At 47.9% G+C, this 19654-nt stretch overlaps 1 protein-coding gene across 3 annotated transcripts in view; it reads left to right on the plus strand.

Annotated features, from left to right (window-relative positions):
* Window positions 1–19654, plus strand: part of ecel1 (endothelin converting enzyme-like 1) — a 218075-nt gene that overhangs the window by 16963 nt on the left and 181458 nt on the right. The gene's annotated exons all lie outside the window — the stretch shown is intronic.

The following is a 19654-nucleotide window of genomic DNA, read 5'->3' on the forward strand; positions in this document are numbered from 1 at the left end:
TCCTCCCCCCCCCCCTTTACTTCCCCTGATTTGCCACTCCTCTTCCCTTGATACTTTCCCCACCCTTCTCCTGTACACCTGCCTCACCAGTCCAGCCTTCGCTCCACACCTCCACCCTCCCCCACCTGCCACCCCTCCTCCCCTCCCTTCCAGCCTTCACCTGCCTCCCTTGCCCAGCCTTGGTGCAGCTTTTGTTTGGCACTCAATATGAGTGAAATTCTGCGAGGTCTCCAACAAGATGAATGTAACATCCACAGAACTCAAAGCTTTGGAAGAGGTGAAGGTTACCAGGTGCACGCCACTTATATACAGTCGTAAAACTCAATGTTGTAAATCTCGCTGGTGGGGAACTTAATTTTGAGGGGAAGCTTGCTCCGGGTACGCTACCTATTATAACCCTGCATGGGACTCATCCAGCAGGGGCCGATTGTTCCCTAGTGCTGATTGGATTGTGAGTTAACCAGCACTAGTATAATCCCAGCAGTAGGTCAGTTACTGTAGCAGCTGACAGAAAAGAGTGAAGGCCCAGAGATGTGTAACTGAGTTCTGTGTAAATACTGCTGTTATGCTGACTAAACATCTTTCCTATGAACTCTTTGGACTCCCCCTTTGCCATTTACTTCAGTACCCTTTAAATGAACATGCAGGAGATGCTAACGTTTACAAGTGGAGCTCCTGACAGTTTGCGTTGAGAAGCGCGACCCATCTTTAACCTGCCGTGAAAGTCAGGAAAACAAAATTCCAACAGTCTGCCAGCATCGGAAAACAGATTTCGTTTGCCTCCCACAATGTTTAAGTTCCCCTCTCACTATGATTGCCACTGCTGGTGGGAGCAGAAAATTCCACCCTGTTTGTCTCTCCTGCCAGATGCTTCTGTAAGGCAACTTACTGACGGAGTGCAGCATAGTACGTTTGACATGCTTTTTATTGATGCGACCATCAATTCACACGAGGTGAAGAGTTGAAGTGAACAGCGGTTTTAATCAGCTAGATCTGTACTGAGTGCTGCCTACAGGCTGCAGATCTATATTCCTCCCCCGAAGGGGCGGAGCCATAGTCAGAGCCCAAAAGGGCATCAACATAATACAATACAATGTAATGCAATACAATGATGAATGGTAGCAGTAATACATTCACCACATTCACCCCCTGTTAAAAAATTGAAGTCCAACGGGGATGAAGTGGGCTCACAGATCGAGTCTGTCCAGCACCTTGATCGTTCACTGCGATCGTCTGAGCTCTGGCTTTGCTGCGAGCATGGGTGTTGAACTCGTTGACTCCGGGAGCGTGTCGTCTGGAGCTTCATCACTGTAGGTCGGCGATGGGGGAGGTGTAGGCCATGTAGGGGCAGAGGCAGTGTTTGGTGTAGGGTGGGGGCATAGGTGATGGTCGCAGGGGAACCGGCGGGTGCCAGATCCCAGAGGGAGACTGTACCTTGTCGGCCGTCGTAGGCATACTGAGGGTTGCCGTGAAGGAGCTGGACCATCTCGACAAGGGGGTCGGACTTAAGGTTCCTCACGTGCTTTCAGAGGAGAACAGGCCCCGGCGTTGTCAGCCAGGACAGAAGCGAGCCCCCGAGGTGGATTTCCTGGGGAAGACAAAAAGGCGGTCATGAGGGGTCTCATTCGTGGCTGTGCAGAGGAGTGACCTAATTGAGTGGAGCGCGTCGGGGAGGACCTCCTGCCAGTGGGAAACTGGGAGACGTCTCGACCATAGGGCCAGAAGGACGGCCTTCCATACCGTTGCGTTCTCCCTCTCCACCTGTCCGTTTTCCCGGGGGTTGTAACTGGTAGTCCTGCTCGAGGTGATGCCCTTACCGAGCAGGTACTGACGCAGTTCGTCGCTCATAAACGAGGAGCCCCGGTCACTGTGGACGTAAGTGGGGAAACCGAACAGGATGAAGATGCTGTGCAGGGCCTTAATGAAGGTGGCTGCGGTCATGTCGGGGCATGGGATTGCAAAGGGGAAGAGCGAGTACTCGTCAACGACGTTAAGAAAATACACGTTGCGGTCAGTGGAGGGGAGGGGCCCTTTGAAATCGACGCTGAGGCTTTCAAAGGGGCGGGATGCCTTCACCAGATGGGCGTTGTCTGGCCGATAGAAGTGCGGCTTGCACTCCGCGCAGACTTGCCAGTCCCTGGTCATGGCCCTGAACTCCTCGGTGGAGTGGGGCAGGTTGCGGGCCTTGATGAAATGGAGAAGCCGGGTGACCCCCAGGTGATAGAGGTCATTGTGGATGGCCCGGAGTCGGTCATCTTGCGCGCTGGCGCATGTGCCGCGGGGCAGTGCATCTGGGGGCTCGTTGAGCTTCCCCGGACGATACACAATATCGTAATTATAGGTGGAGAGTTCGATTCTCCACCTCAAGATTTTATCATTCTTGATCTTGCCCCTTTATGTTGTTGAACATAAAGGCTACCGATCGTTGGCCGGTGATGAGGGTGAACCTCCTACCAGCCAGGTAGTGCCTCCAATGCCGCACAGCTTCCACAATGGCTTGAGCTTCTTTTTCGACCGAGGAGTGTCGAATCTTGGAGGCGTTGAGCGTACGGGAAAAAAAGGCCACGAGCCTGCCTGCCTGGTTCAGGGTAGCAGTCAGGGCGACATCTGACGCGTCGCTCTCCACCTGGAAGGGGATGGACTCGTCCACCGCGTGCATTGCGGCCTTGGTAATGTCTGCTTTGATGCGGCTGAAGGCCAGGTGGGCCTCAGTCGTCTGGGGGAAGATGGTGGCTTTGATAAGTGGGCGGGCTTTGTCCGCATAGTTGGGGACCCACTGGGCATAGTATGAAAAGAACCTGAGGCATCTTTCCAGGGCCTTGGGGCAGTGGGGGAAGGGGGGTTGTAGGAAGGGGGCGCATGCGGTCCGGGGTCGGGCCCTAGGACTCCGTTTTCCATGACATAGCCGAGGATGGCTAGTCGGGTTGTGCGAAAAACGCATTTCTCCTTGCTGTAGGTGAGATTGAGGGCTTGAGCGGTTTGGAGGAACTTCTGAAGGTTAACGTCGTGGTCCTGCTGATCGTGGCCGCAGATGGTGACATTATCCAAGTACGGAAACGTGGCCCGCAGCCCGTACTGGTCCACCATTCGGTCCATCGTTCTTTGGAAAACCGAGACCCCGTTGGTGACGCCGAAGGGAACCCTGAGGAAGTGGAAGAGGCGTCTGCCTGCCTCCAAGGCAGTGTAGTGGCGGTCTTCCGGGCGGATTGGGAGGTGGTGGTATGCGGACTTCAGATCTACCGTGGAGAAAACCCGGTAGGGTGCAATCTGATTCACCATGTCCGCTATCCGGGGAAGGGGGTACGCATCGAGCTGCGTGTACCGATTTATGGTCTGGCTGTAGTCTACAACCATCCGGTTCTTTTACCCGGTCCTGACGACCACCACTTGGGCTCTCCAGGGGCTATTACTGGCCTCGATGATCCCCTCCCTCAGGATGCGCTGGACCTCTGACTTGATAAAAGTCCTGTCCTGGACACTGTGCCGCCTGCTCCTGGTGGCGACGGATTTACAGTCGGGGTGAGGTTCGCGAAGAGCGAGGGTAGGCCTCAAAACAGCTATTCGACAATGTGAATCTACTCCCACTAAATCAGGGCAACGTAGCAACTGGCGCCACTGAATCCAAAAGGGATTTCTTGGCAGATTCTCCGATTGTAAGAAGGAGCTGGAATTTGTTATCATAGCTACCCTGTATGGTCCTGATCACCCAATGTGACTATCTCCAAAGGAAGTTCAGCCGATTGTAGGTTGAACTGAACACACCACCGCATTAAATAGTAGTATATTGTTTACTGGAGTTGTGAGTTTGTTAGAACTGAAGGTTTATCAAGATGGTGGATTTACCATCAGGGGCAGAATGGTAGCATTGTGGATAGCACAATTGCTTCACAGCTCCAGGGTCCCAGGTTGGATTCCGGCTTGGGTCACTGTCTGTGCGGAGTCTGCACATCCTCCCCGTGTGTGCGTGGGTTTTCTCCGGGTGCTCCGGTTTCCTCCCACAGTCCAAAGATGTGCAGGTTAGGTGGATTGGCCATGATAAACTGCCCTTAGTGTCCAAAATTGCCCTTAGTGTTGGGTGGGGTTACTGGGTTATGGGGATAGGGTGGCGGTGTTGACCTTGGGTAGGGTGCTCTTTCCAAGAGCCGGTGCAGACTCGATGGGCCGAATGGCCTCCTTCTGCACTGTAAGTTCTATGAACAGGTCGCAGATTTATCAATCCCATGACCTTTGAGGATTTTAGCAGTTGAGAGTAGGTTAACAGCCCCAAACCTAGCACAATATTGTGATAAGCTGCAGTTACGCACAGAGATTGATATATCTTGGTATCCTGTGATAAACAGAGCCAGATTTTATGCGAAGCTGGATTCGTACAGTTTACAGAGGTGACACATCTTATTTAATAGAAGCTAGAGGAGTTTTGATCTATCTTCCTGTGTGTATATGCGGAGGTAATGCCCTTGAGGACAACTATGGAGATTGCTCAGGGAAAATGTGGCAAGAAGTAAAGTTAGATTTTGTTTTGACTGATTCAACACATTTTAAAAAGTGGAATTAGAAAGCCAGCTATGAAGAGTGGAGAAAGAGAGTGGTGTAGAAAAACACTTATATTCCTGCCTGAGCACTCCACATATACGCTGTGAGAAAGAAAATATTTTAATGGCGTTTTGAGTTATATAATTCTGGTTATACATTATATTGAGGGATAATATGACAGAATTCTTTATCATGGTGGATAGAGAGGTAGTTGATTCTAACACTAGAGTCCTGAATCTCAATAAAGGTAACTATGATGGTGTGAGACATAAGTTCGCTATGATGGACTGGAATACATTACTGAACACGGACAGTGGCCAGGCATTTAAAGAACGAATGGATGAACTCCAAAAATTGTTTATTCCTATTTGGCGCAAGAGTAGAAAGGGAACTGAGGCCAAACCATGGCTGACAATGGAAATTAGAGATGATATTACATTCAAAGAAGGGGCTTAAAAATTAGTAAGAAAAAGCAATCGACCTAAGGATTGGGAACAGTGTAAAATTCAGCAAAAGAAGACCAAAGGATTGATTAGGAAAGGGAAAATACAATATGAAAGTAAGCTAGCGGGGAACATAAAAGCTGACTGTAAAAGTTCGTATCGGTATGTAAAGAGAAAGGGATTGATAAAAACGAATGTAGGCCCCTACATCAGAAAGGGGGAATTCATAACAGGGAACAAGATAAATGGTGGATAAATCTCCAGGCCCTGATAATCTTCATCCCAGAGTACTTAAGGAAGTGGCCCTAGAAAGAGTAGATCCATTGGTGATTATTTTCCAAAATTCTCTGGACTGGAATGGTTCCTACAGATTAAAGGGTGGCTAATATAACCCTGCTTTTCAAAAAGGGAGGTAGAGAGAAAACAGGAAACTGTAGACCAGCGAACCTAACATCGGTAGTAGGGAAGTTGCTAGAGTCCATTAACAATGATTCCATAGCACAGCATTTGGAAAGCAGTGGTGTAACCAGACAAAGTCAGCATGGATTTACGAAAGGGAAATCATGCTTGACAAATCTACTGGAATTCTGTACTGTACTGGAAGATGTAATTAGTCGTGTTGACCAGGGAGACCCGATGGATGTGGTTTATTTAGACTTTCAGAAGGCTTTCGACAAGGTCTCACATAGTAGATTACTATGTAAAGTTAAAGCGCCTTCGATTGCCGTTAGTTTCTTGAGATGGATAGAAATCTGGTTAGCAGACAGGAAGCAAAACGTTGGAAGCTCATGCTAACTTTTAGTGATGGGGGGAGGTTGCCCCTCAGGAGTCAAGGATTAGAGGTGTTGCCCATGTCTGCAGGAGTTGCATTTTCCATGAGTGGGAGTGTGGGGAACCTCAACCTCACTTTGAGGTCAGGGGACCCTTTCAAAATGGCACCCTGATCTCAGAGGAGCCGGTCTTGCCATCGGGTTTAGTTCAACATTACAGAAAAGGTTCTAAGGGCACAATCTACTGGCCATGCTGCACCCGAAAAGCAGCGCTCCCAGGATCTACCCGGCTCGTCACCCCTCGCAAGATCTAATGCGATCTCGTGAGACGTCGTGATGTGACGCCCGCCCATTGTGGGCGGGATCACCTTTTGTCAAATCTGCATATTAGAGCAAAGCAGGTAGTAACACTCTAATATTCAGTTCCCTGAGGAACACACGATGTTGGGATCTATCCCCTTCACCTTGGAGACCTTGAAGAGCGCCGTTCAGAACTGGTCTCCACAAAAGGCACTCCCGGGGGCTGGAGGCCCCAGGAGCATGCCCTCTGGGCAGGATGGTACCCTGGCCTCCGAGACATTCTGGCACTGCCAGCCTGGAATCCTGGCAGTGCCACCTGGGTGTCAGCCTGGTACTGCCAGTATGCGCAGGTGGTGCTGTCAGGGGCACTGCCAGGGTGCAGGCTGACACTGCCATGGTACCAAGCTGGCATTTTCTGCATGGTGGTGATTGGGCAGGGATGCCCTGTTTGTGTGTGGGGGGTGCCCAGGGACCCCCTTACAGTGTTTTTGAGCATGGAAAAGTGAGGATGACGTGTTGGGGGCTAGAGAGATCGGGATGCCATTCGATCTCTCCCTGCACTGAGGAGTTTCAGCGAGCGGGGCTCAAAGGTGCAGGAAAGGGAACAAGTGCGGCCTTGGTCGCACATTCCCTGCTAACCAGAGTTGTGTTAGATATCATTGTGTTTCTCATTGCTGCGAGTTCCAGAAAAACGTGGCTAAACGCGTTCGCCATGGGACATAGTTCCCTAAGTGTGGGATTTACCAGTGCGAAACTCCCCAATCTTCAAAGAAAATGACTAGGTGTGGGTGAATACCGGTCTGGATTTCACCAAAAGGGCCGATGTGAATCACGGCGTCAAACCTACCCAAAATGGCACATAGGGCACAATTCAGCGACTCCGTTGCGCCCGGCACGGCCCATGCGCAACGGGTCAATCGCGCGAGAGCCCCAAATCGGGCTCCGCGCTGGGCCTATCGTGAGTGACCTGACTCGCTCCGCCCAATCTGGATCGTGCACATGCTGGGCAAGCAGCCATTCCTGCTGGTGAAATCAGCTCACCAGCAGGAAATCTCTCCAAGTGTGGCGTCAGTGGCGAGAAACTCCCCAAGGCCAAATACAAACGCCAATGTGCCGTGGAATGTCAGGGTGATTCCCAGCACTGGAGCCACCGAGAAACACCCCACCAAACATGGCTGAAAGAGGACTTAGCTTTAAGTCCGCTGAATCGCACCCAAGATTATTTTCAATTTGTGACACCTTCTCCTTCAATCACACTCTGGTGCTTTGTGGTAAGGCCCTATACTACAGGTACGGGGGTAGTTCCCCGCTTTCTGGCTCCGCCCAGTAGGCGGAGTATAAATATGTGTGCTCCTCGTACAGCAGCCATTTCGCCAGCTGCTGTAGGAGGCCACAAACCTTAGTGTAATAAAGCCTCGATTGCATCCAACTCTCGTCTTTGTGTAATTGATCATGCACCAAACTGGTTTTCCCTTACCTAACTCTCCCGGTTTCAGTTAAAGTTGTGCTCTGTATCCTTTTGTATTTTATATACTTTTATACTGTTACAGCTCAATTGTCTCAATTGAAACTTGAAGCTGGAAAAAACAATCTCTTCAGTCCTTCTTCATGACTCACTTGTTTGATACTACAAATCAAATGAGGACTTGAATGTCTGTCACTTTGAACTCTTATTCTAGATCTGATATAACTAGAGAATTATATAGTTGAAGCAGGACTTTCTGTATTTTTGTCAGGGCCACGAAGAATCCAGCATGAGTTTTAAGGATACAAAGTAATAACATTTATTTACAATAACATATATGTATAACAGCAGCAACTTCCCTTGCTGCACACTCCTTCCTGCTGGTTCCAAACTGGCCAGCTTTATTTATACTTGGAGTTTACTAGTGGTTTCTCCGCCCCCCTCATTGGGGAAGCTCATACTCCCACAGGATTGTGGGATTGTCATTAGTCCCCAGCCAATGGTAAGCAGGCAGGTTACAACATGTATCTTGTAGTTTATGGTTCTGACCATGTCAGCCAGCATTTTAATTGTTAAATAAAACCAAACATTGATGGGAATACACTGCCGGTAAGTCAGCATGAATAAAGTGAAAACAAGGTTATTTTGTGTGTGTACAGCTCTGTTAAGAGCCATCTTTTCTCTTTACAGATGCTCTGTGATCTGAAGTGTATTTCCTGCATTTTCTATCTTTATGTCAGGTTTTCAGGATCTACAGTATTTCTTCTATCCTATTTGCATTGTTGATTATTGATTAAGTGTACTAAAGCTCTAGTACCAGATTGCCTCAGTTAGTTGATTCAGAATCAGGGGCGGGATTCTCCGACCCCCGCCGGGTTGGAGAATCGCCGGGGGCTGGCGTGAATCCCGCCCCCTCCGGTTGCCGAATTCTCCGGCACCGGATATTCGGCGGGGGAGGCAATCGCGCCGCGCCGGTTGGCGGGCCCCCCCCCCCCCCGGCGATTCTCCGGCCCGCGTTGGGCCGAAGTCCCGCTGCTGGAATGCCTGTCCCACCGGCGTGGATTAAACCACCTCTCTTACCGGCGGGACAAGGCGGCGCGGGTGGACTCCGGGGTCCTGGGGGGGGCGCGGGGCGATCTGGCCCCAGGGGGGTGCCCCCACGGTGGCCTGGCCCGTGATCAGGGCCCACCGATCCGCGGGCAGGCCTGTGCCGTGGGGGCACTCTTTTCCTTCCGCCTTCGCCATGGTCTCCACTATAGCGGAGGCGGAAGAGACCCCCTCCACTGTGCATGCACGGGGATGCCTTGAGCGGCCGCTGAAGCTCCCGCGCATACGTCGCCCGGCAAAGTCATTTCCGCGCCAGCTGGCGGGGCACCAAAGGCCTTTCCCGGCAGCTGGCGGGGCGGAAATCAGTCTGGCGTGGGCCTAACCCCTCAAGGTGAGGGCTCGGCCCCTCAAGATGCGGAGACTTCCGCACCTTTGGGGCGGCGCGATGCCGGACTGATTCGCGCCTTTTTTGGCGCCGGTCGGCGGACATCGCGCCGTTTACGGAGAATCCCGCCCCAGAAATTTGTGGATCCAAATCCTATTAACCTATTTGCGTGCAATATTTGACCTGGCCATTCAGGATTGTGAGGATTGCTGCTGAAATAAACAGCAAAGGGGAGTCCGGAGAGTTCATAAGAAAGACATTTATTCAGCACAGCAGCAGTATTTACACAATACCTGGTTACACATCCCAGGGTCCTCACTCCTTGTGATACTAGTGCTGGTTACCTCACAGCCCAATCAGCACTAGGGAACAATTAACCCCAGCTGGATGAGTCCCATGCAGGGTTCTAACAGCTGCATTATCAGGAGCATTTTCATTTGGACCCTCTGTATTTTCTGGTTGTTAAGATCACGTTCTTCAAAGAAGAGTGTGAATTCTCCTCGTATGTTGACCATCCTTCCCCTTTCAAACTAAGCCAACAAAACAGATTGGGCATTGATTTGACAGGTGTTTGGGGGACTTTACTACATGTAAAATGACATGTTTGAATATATAACAGTATCTGCATTGCAAATGTGAATTATTGCCCGTAACATGCCGTGGGACAATTATGAGAGATGTGATGAGGTGTTACATCCATATAAATGCTTTATTTCTCAACCTCTTTGTCAAGATGTAGCTATGTAAAAAACAGTGGATGCCAGCTCACATAATTTTAAATCTGAGATTGATTGATTATAGCTAGTCATGAGTATGAAGAGAAGTGGAGCCAAGGCACGTAAATTAAGTTATCATACAGATCTGCCATGATCCCATGGGACGTGGGCATTGCAGGTAAGGGCAGCATTTATTGCCCTTCTCTAATTGTCATTGAAAAGGTATTAGTGAGCTAGCTTCTTGAATCCAACTCAGTGACTTTCTCAGTTATTTCATAGGGCAGTTGCAAAATTAACCACCTTGCTGTGGGTCAGAACAACATAAGATATATGACCAGAGGAAACCATATGGCCCCTCCAGCCTGCTCCACCATTCAATGCAATCCTGCCTAACCTTCAGCCTCAACCCCACTTTCTTACCTTCTTTCCCTCTCCCGTGACTTTCTGAGGGACCAATAATCTGCCTTTCGCAGCCTTAAGTATATTCAGCAATGGAGCAGCCACAAAATGGAAACAAAGTGGAAGAGCAGAAAAGCAAGAGAAGCTGGTAGTAGATATAAAAACTTCACTGCCATGAGCAGGATGGGAAAATAAATGGTGTTAGAATAGTACTAAGTGAGGAAATGAAGGACAAGGTGCTGGATGCGGACACAATCAATGCCGGAATCGTCAAAGTGAAGAAACCAGGAGCGAAATAGTTATTTTTCACCACAGAACGTGTGCGGACCAGAGATGAAAAAAGAATTCTGGGAACAGATGGACAGCATAATTCAACGGGTGGCACAGTAGCACAGTGGTCAGCACTATTGCTTCACAGCGCCAGGGACCTGGGTTTGATTCCCGGCTGAGGTCACTGTCTGTGTGGAGTTTGCAAGTTCTCCCCATGTCTGCTTGGGTTTCCTCCGGGTGCTCCGGTTTCCTTCCACAAGTCCCGAAAGACGTGCTGTTAGGTGAATTGGACATTCTGAATTCTCCTTCGGTGTACCAGACTAGGGGATTTTCACAGTAACTTCATTGCATTATTAATGTAAGCCTACTTGTAACACAAATAAAGATTATTATTATTATTATTAAATAATACCAAGCAGTGACAGGTTAGAGGCAGCAGGTGATACCAATGGACACATTGTCATCCTTGCTGGACACGGTTTGGAGAAACAAATGAAGAAGATTCCAACATCCTAGAGTTTACCGTGTCAGACCAACTGACAATGCCAAATAACCGGTACCAAAAATACAGAAACTGTCTTATAATCTACAGCGGTGGTGGTAGAAATGGGACTACATCGTGGTTAAAAAAACATACAAAGAAAACAAATAAGCGCAAAGGCTTCCCAAGTGAGGAATTGACCAGCCAACATAGAGTGTTGATGTTGGAGCTGGTTGCAAAGAAACAGTAGAAAACAAGTGGTTGATAGAACATCAAATGGTGGAAGCTCAAAGGTCCACAAGTGAAAGGGGAATTCAAACAGCCGATGGAGAGACAGCTAAGGGAAATAAAAGAAATTATAACAGACACCGTGGAAGACCTGTGGAACCCAGTGGCAGACCGGATTAGGAAAACTGGTAAAGAAGAATGTGAAAGATGATCAGGGAGGAGAAAGGGTGGAAATGGAACTTGGTGCTGAAATGAAAGTACAGAAAGTGCCGTCAAAGAAAAGAAGGAATTCAGACTCAAAGAAGACAAAAATTGGAATACTAGTCCAGTGACATAACCATTATGCTACCATCCCCACTACCCTGCATTCAGTTCATAGGTTTTCCAACTGATGCTTCTAGTTTTGTAACATCTGTGCATTTGAACATTTCCTGCTGAGTTTTAAATTCAGATCAGTAACATATGTTGAAAAACAGCAAGGGACACCCATCACCGATCCATGGGGTACTCGATTCAGCACTCTTCCCCTTCCATAATCAGCTCAGAAATAATTTTCTAACATCTGTCTGCTATTTCCTAACCTTCATTAAATTTCTGAGCCTTTCCCAGAATCTTTCTTTCCACTTAAGCTTTTTGATCAAAATGCCGTAAAAAGCTTTTTGGAAGCCTCCATCTGCAGCATTTCTCAGTCCATTTGGGGTGTCACTTGCTCAAAAAAAATTAAGACCTTTAGTCAGGCAGATCTGCCCCTTGTCAAGCCATGTTGAGTTCATGTTGCATAGCTGTCAATATACAGGTAAGCTGCAACTTTATTCTTGTTTTATTTGATTTATGAATAAACAATCCACCATCCAAATAATTTTGACTGAGTGTACTACATTTCATGCATTGGTGATGTGCTGCTCAACAGGTCGACTGCAATTTCTCGAGGCTGTTTATTGAATTTAGACTAATATCATTTGGCTGCTGTTTGCAATTGCTTACCAAAAGCAAGAGAATTTTCAATAGTAGCAGCTTCAGAATTACCCACTAATGAAAAGGGAAATCATTCTCCAAAGTTTGACTACAATACTGACTCATTCTTGGTGGTTCTTCCGATCAGTGAGACTGTAGGCGAGGTTTTACCGGTGGGGAAATTGGCGTTGGAGCCATCGACAGTAATGGTGGCTTTCTCTGTCGTATAGTCATGGACATTGGGGGAAAAAAATCAAAGGGGGGGTCCCATGATGTATCATCATTGGTGGGACAACTTCTAATATGCTCGCCCTGTGAGCAACCTAGACACTCGTGGAACAGGGCGCCATTTTTAATGCTGCCTGACCACAGTGAGAGTTCATCCTGGAATGCCCCCACTCCTGCCCCGACCCCTCTTCAGCACTGCTCGGGCACTGACCTCCGGGAGGGTGGGGGTGGGGGGTGGGAAGTGGTAGCGCCGGGGAGCAGTGCCAGAGGGCAGTACCCGGACATGACCTTCTCCTGCGCTCACCTGAGCCCTTCAGGGAGGTCGACCCACCAGGTGCAGTTTGTTTTAACATGAAAGCTGTCGACTCGTCAGTGGTATCACTCCTGTGGCGCAGTAACATTTCCTCACAGATTTACCAAATGCAATTAGTTGGGTTTCTACTCTGGAATCCTAACCAAAATTTGGGGTTTTGTTCTGGATCCGTAACAAACTTAAATTCTTCAGCTCCTGTGGTGGCATTTGAACTGGTGGTTGGAATACTAGTCCAGTAACATAACCATTATGCTACCACCAGGGAGAGACCCGTTGTGATTCACGCCATTCTGCCCTCACACCGTCGTGGATGTATTTTCTGAGCGAGGCTGGGGAGGGCGTTGGGGTGCGGGGAGGGGGTTTGACTCATGTGTAGGGGCCTGGTAATCATATATTGATATATTCAAATGATAGCCCCAATGTTAAATATCGGGAAACACGGCCGTGACCAGCAGGAGAGGAGACAATCACCTCAAATGTATACATTGACGTAAAACGCAATTTGGAAGTTCTCATGATATTTTCTGCTCCCATCTCGGAACCCGCCAAGCACAAACAGGTGCAGAACATCCAGGTTTGTAGAATTTGGGAACTGGACAAAGGAATAGGTCCTCATGTGACTGAGCTTTGACTGTGGTGGCATTTGGCAATAGGATTGCAACAGGGCCATGAATCTTAAATAAAAGTAGTGTTAAATTAACTGATGTGGTAATAAACAGAATGATGAATGTGACCATACTAAAGTGCTTCAAACAGTGATGACAGTGAGTAGTTGCTGCTGAAAAATAATCAGTGACAGATTGAAGTGGAAACTGATTAATTTGGCTTCAGCCCCATATTGACCCAACTTTTGCCAGATATATATTTTCTACCAATGTAAATTCTTGCAAATTCAAGTAAATCATATAAATTCACTAATTTCTATGTATGAGTTGGAAAATAATTAAATTTATTAATAACTGTCCAACTCGATTGCTTCCTGAGATAAGAGGGCTGCTCTGTGAAGAGAGATTGAGTAGATTGGGCCTATACTTCCTGGAGTTTAGGAGAATGGGAGGTGATGTCATTGAAACATAAAGCTGCAAAAAATTTTCAGAGGCAACAGCACGAAACAGATGCTGTCTAATCAGCTACCTGTTAACAGCAGTGTCGGATATTCAGTTCTTCTGCAGTCAATGGAATGAAGTATCAGCCGCTGCATGTGGTGGATAGGCGGCTTCTTTTGTGCCACTGCCCAAGGGGAATTACTACCCCACAGAAATCTTAGATGGCTTGGCAGAATAGATGGTGGCAGGCTACTTCCTTGGCAAGAAAGTCTAGAACTAAGGGTTAGTGCCTCTGTACAACAGATCGGTCATTTAGGACTACTCAGAACGAGGGCAATTAGGGACGAGCAATAAATGCTGGCCTAGCCAGCGACATCTAGATCCTCTAAATGAATAAAATAAATGTCATCACACTGAAGGTCATATGCCTTCGTAATTATCTACCCCTGAGGGCTGTAGATGTTCAGTCATTGAATACACGCAAGACTGGGATAAACACTGATTGATATTAAGATATATGGGGTTAGAGCAAGAAAGTGGAATTGCAATCCTAGTGCAAATATTGAAATATATTAGCAAACATGTATACTCACTATCCTGTATATTATTAGCAGACAAGGCGCTTTAGAAATTTTATGAGAAATAGTTTATTAAATCAGTAATGACACATTTGTTTCCTTTCAAACTCTGAATTATTCTCAGTTACAACTAAAAAAGTCTTAGTTTCTAGCTTGTATTTACTTTTGTAAAATTAAACATATTGGGTGCGATTCTCCCCCCAAACTTCTAAGTTAATTTGTGGTGGGTTTTTCAGGGTGTTTTCCATTGGCTCTGCCAGTGAGCTTCCCATCGGTATCCAATGACACTTTGTCACTTCTTTGGGCCTTTCTCACTGATTTAGCCCACACTTAATTTTGTTTAGCACTGGGGAGCTGAACTCCGAGATCGGGCTGCCATTTTGAAAGGGTGCCCCGATCTCTAAGTGAGCTTGTGGGTCACTCCCCACCCATGGGCACTGTCACCTCCCACACACATGGACACGACCCAACATCCCACAAGTGAGGACAGCCCGCTATGGGGGCCCTGGGGGTCCCCTCTCTTCAGGCCCCCCCTAAGCCCCCACCCATCACCCCCACAACCTTCCGGAGGCCCCTACTTACCTGTCCTGCACTGCCCCACCCTTAAACCCCCCCCCCAACCCTCATTTCATGGGCATGGCCCCCCACGCCCCCTGGCAGTGCCACCCTGGCATTCGAGCACCCTTGCACTGCCACCCTGGCACTCAGGCAGTGCTCCCAGCTTGGCAGTATCATCCGGGCACCTTGAAAGTTCCAGGGTGGCAGTGCCAAGTTACCAGATGGCCAATGCCAAAGTGCCCAAGTTCCAAGGGGAGGGCCAGTGGGCCACCCTGCGCTTACCCTGACCACCCAGCAGTCTCCGAAGGCCTGGGAGACCCCCCAGGTGCCGTCCGCCTGGTCCACGCAAACGTGGACCAGCACTGATCAACGTCTGGCTGCAGCCTCCCTGGGAGGCTAGAGTATCGACAGAGGCCGGTGGATCCCGGGCAGGTAGACTGTAAGTAGATTTACGACCTACTTTCAGGAGCGATGTTTGGTCACGTCCATTTGGGGAGGAGTTCCGACTCTGACGTCTCAAGGGATTTTGGTGAATCCTGCGACGCGGGGACGATGTTGGGAGGCTCGCTGCAGGCCTCTTCCAGGATTCTCCGGCCGCGTTGTGCTCTCACTTGAGCGCAACATGGCTGGCGAATTGCACCCATAATGTACTTTATGAATATCAATGAAAAGATTGCTGAGGTACGTGCAAGGTTTAACATAAGACCATAAGAAATAGGAGCAGGAGCCATTCAACCCTTCAAGCCGCACCGTCACTCAATAAGATAATGGCGGATCTTCTAGTTCAACACCTGGGGCTGGATTCTCCGCACCGCCGAGCCACATTTTTGCCTCGACCCGCCGGCAGGATTCTCCGTTACACCGGCTGGTCAATGGAATTTCCCATTGTGGGGCAGCCCCACGCCGTCGGGAAACCACTGGGTGCCGGCAAAACGGTGAATCCCGCCCCGCTTGCTGCACCATTCCTGTGTTGTGTGATGTTTTTAATATGTTTTTAAAAAATGTTTCTATTGGGTTTTATACATGGTATACTTGCAAATGTACATACAGAGAAACCAAAAAGAGATTTAAAAAAAATAAAAACAAAAACATAGGGAGTAAAAAAAACCAGAGGAAGCATGTATACAAAGAAGCAAGAAAAATGTCCCCCCTTCTCTTTCTTTTTTATACACAAAACCAATAAAACAAAAGCAGGTGGAAGGGGGACCTGGTGGTGCCCCTGATGCCACTTGCATCTCTTGGTCGGTTTTCTTTTTTGTTTTTGGCCATTTTCCATTTGCCTCAGCTCCGGCCAGCTGTCATTCCTTCTTCCTCTTTCTCTCTTTCGCTTGCTGTGCTTGTTGTGGTCGTTGTCGTTTCCTGTGCTCTCCCCCCAGTTTGTGTTCCCTCTCTTTCCTCCCTTCTGGCTCCCCTCTGTTGTTCTCCTTCCCTCGTCCTTCCTCCCTCCCTCCCTTCCCTCTCTTCTATCGCATCTTGGCTACCTTCCCCTGGCTCTTGGCTACTTGTTTATTTGTTTGTTTGTCAGCCACAAACAGGTCCCAGAACAGTCAGGTGAATGGCTCCATGTTTTGCGGAAGCCATCTTCCAACCCTCGGATGGAAAATTTGATTTTCTCCATTTGGAGAAATTCCGATAGGTCGTACAGCCAATCTGCAGCTTTAGGTGGTGTTGCTGACCACCAGCCGAGCAGGATTCGACGGCACATGATCAGGGAGGCAAAGGCAAGGGCATCTGCCTCCTCTCCATGTAGAAATCTGGCTGATCTGATACCCCGAAGACTGCCACTTTCGGGCATTGCTCCACCTCATCCCCACCACTTTGAACATTGCCTTGAAGAAGGCTGTCCAGTACCCAGCAAGTCTGGGGCAAGACCAGAACATGTGGGCGTGGTTGGCCGGGCCGCCTTGGCACCATTCACATCTGTCCTCCACCTCCGAGAAGAACCTACTTATTTGGGTTCTTGTTAAGTGGGCTCTATGTACCACTTTTAGTTCTGTTAGGTTGAGTCTTGCACACGTGGAGGTGGAGTTGACCCTATGTAGTGCTTTTCTCCAGAGTCCCCACCCCATTTTGAGCCCCAAGTCTTCCTCCCATTTCCTCCTCGACATGTCCAGTACAGTGTCGGTCCTCTATCAGCCATTCGTACATGTCGCTACAGTTTCCTCTACCTAGAATGTCTGCGTCCAGTAGTTCTTCTAGTAGCATCTGTTGCGGTGGTCGGGGTACGTCCTTGTCTCCTTCCTCAGGAAGTTTATAAGCTGCAGGTATCTGTTTGTCACTCTTAGCTAGCTTGAATATCTCGGTCAGTTCATCCAGTGTTGTGAACCTGCCGTCCGTGTGTAGGTCCCTGACTGTCAGTGTCCCCCCTGCCCTGTCTCCACCTTTTAACAGTGGCGTCCGTAAGTGATGGCGCAAACCTATGGCTATCTCAGGTGGGGACTTTGTTGGCCATTTTGGTCAGGCCGAATTGTTGCAGTGGCTGCTTCCAGGTCTGGAGGGTGGCTACCACCACTGGGATGCTGGAGTGTTTATTGGGTGGGGATGGGAGTGCCGCAGTGGCGAGGACCCGGCACGAGGTCCCCATGCAGGAGGCCTCCTCCACGCGCACCCACTCGGCTTCTGGCTCCTTAATCCATCCCATTACTCTTTCTGCTGTCGCTGCCCAGTGGTAGTACTGTAGGTTTGGGAGGGCTAGCCCCCGCTGGACTTTGTTTTCTGTAGGATTATTTCTAAGTAAGAAGAGGTACCTAGGCAGCACGGTTATTTTGATCGTCTGCACTCTCCCCGCGAGGGAGAGTGGGAGTGTGTTCCATTTCTGCAGGTCCTTTTTTACTTCCTCTGTCAGACTGGTGAGGTTCCACGCGTGAACCCCTGTCCAGTCATGAGCGATTTGGAGCCCCAGGTGGTGGGATTTGTATCGGGCTTGTTTAAATGGCAGTCCCACCAGTGCTGCCCCTCCCCCTTGCGGGTTCACCGGGAAGATCTTGCTTTTGCTCAAGTTGAGTTTGTAGCCCGAGAAGCCACCAAACTCTTTCAGGAGAGTAATGATTCCGTCCATGCTGCTTTGTGGGTCCGAGATGTAGAGGAGTAGGTCATCCGCATCGAGCGAGACTCTGTGCTCTCTGCCTCCCCTTTAGATCCCCCTCCAGTTCTTTGCTGTCTGAGAGCGATCGCTAGTGATTTGATCGCTAGGGCGAACCGCAGCGGGGACAACGGGCATCCCTGCCTGGTACCCCTGTACAGCTAGAAGTACTGGGAGCTGGTGTTGTTTGTCCGTACTCTCACCATGGGAGCGTTGATGTTTTTAACATGTATAATTCTATCGATCTTATTGAACATACTCAGCGACTGACCCTCTCAGCCCTCTGGGACAGAGAATTCTAAAGATTCACCATCCCCTGAGTGAAGAAATTCCTCCTCCTCTCAATTCTAAATGACCTGTCTCTTATTCGGAGACTGTATCCCGTGGTTCTAGATCCCTCCCAACCACGGGAAACATCCTTCCTACATCTATTGTGCCGACCCTGTAAGAATTTTGTATGTTTTGAATTAAATCACCTCTAATTCTTCTAAAGTCCAGAGAATAAAGGCCCATCTTTCCTCATAGAACAATCCTTCCATCCCAGGAATTAGGTTTTGTTGCACTCCCTGTCTGGCAAGTATATCTTTTGTTAGGTAAGGAAATCAAAATTACACCCAATACTCCAGGTGTGGTTTCACCAAGGCTCTATATAATTACAGTAAGACATCTTTACTCCTACCCCCAAATCTTCTTGTAATGAAGGCCAACATACAATTGGCCTTCCTAATTGCTTGCTGTACATGCATGTTAGCTTTCCGTGACTCATGAACAAGAACATGCAAGTCCCTTTGAGGTTGCATTTCTTAGCCTCTTACCATTTAAGAAATACTCTGTATTGCTGTTTTTCCTACCAAAGTAAATAAGCTCACATTTTTCCACATTACAATCCATCTGCTAGATTTCTGCCCGCTAGCATTGCCATAATGTCATAGAGTTGATGAAATATCATTTTAATTTCTGTACATGACGGAAGCTCCAACATTTTAAAATGGCATTTAGGAAGAAAGAAGTATCAAATGTACAGTGTTTATTGGAGTAAGTTTCTCCGACAACAATGTAAATCTAAATCCATATATTGCATCCACCTCCATACCCAGGCAAGTGATTCATCTGCCAATTATGAAACATCATTCATTCTTCAGTGCACAGATGATAGCATCTCCATGCTATCATCTACCTGCACCTTTTACAACATGGACTTTAAATCCAGCTCTCCAAACATTTCAATCTAATATTTGTAAGTGCTTCAGTTTTGCATGGGGCTGCCACTACATGGTGGATTAATGACGTTTGGGATTGAGACCAGTTAAGCAGCTAATTAGCTACTTGATAAATATGAAACTAGTATAATTATAGGTCTATTGAGATTGACCAGCTTCTTGTCATTAAAAGACTCAAATTCTTATTTCATGAATCTAACAAAAGGAAAACGCCCACTGGTTGCCATTTTGATTAACAACCAATAACATTTCAAATAAAAATGTTCTCTTTAAAGAGCAGAATATACTCCGGTATTTTTCAGTCTTAATTTGATTTACTTTTTGTTATCTGAATATATCTGTATTGTATCACATATTGTTATCTTGAAACATAAATATAGTTAATAGATACTGCATTCCCTCAACCAGACCAATTACCACTTGATATAGTGCCACAATGCGATCAGTTAAGATATACAACCGATAATAGATTTTAGTTCTAGTCTGATTTCTAGGCAAATCAGGTGTAGTTTTAAATGTTCTTGCATTTATTCTGGGTCATGTTTTGTTTAATCTGTGGGGAGAAAAACTGAAAAAAAGACACAATTTTTGCAGCATTTGAGAATCCCACTTTTTACAATCCAGTCATAATTATATTG

Source organism: Scyliorhinus torazame, chromosome 14 (genome assembly GCF_047496885.1).
Source record: "Scyliorhinus torazame isolate Kashiwa2021f chromosome 14, sScyTor2.1, whole genome shotgun sequence".
Classification (NCBI taxonomy): domain Eukaryota; kingdom Metazoa; phylum Chordata; class Chondrichthyes; order Carcharhiniformes; family Scyliorhinidae; genus Scyliorhinus; species Scyliorhinus torazame.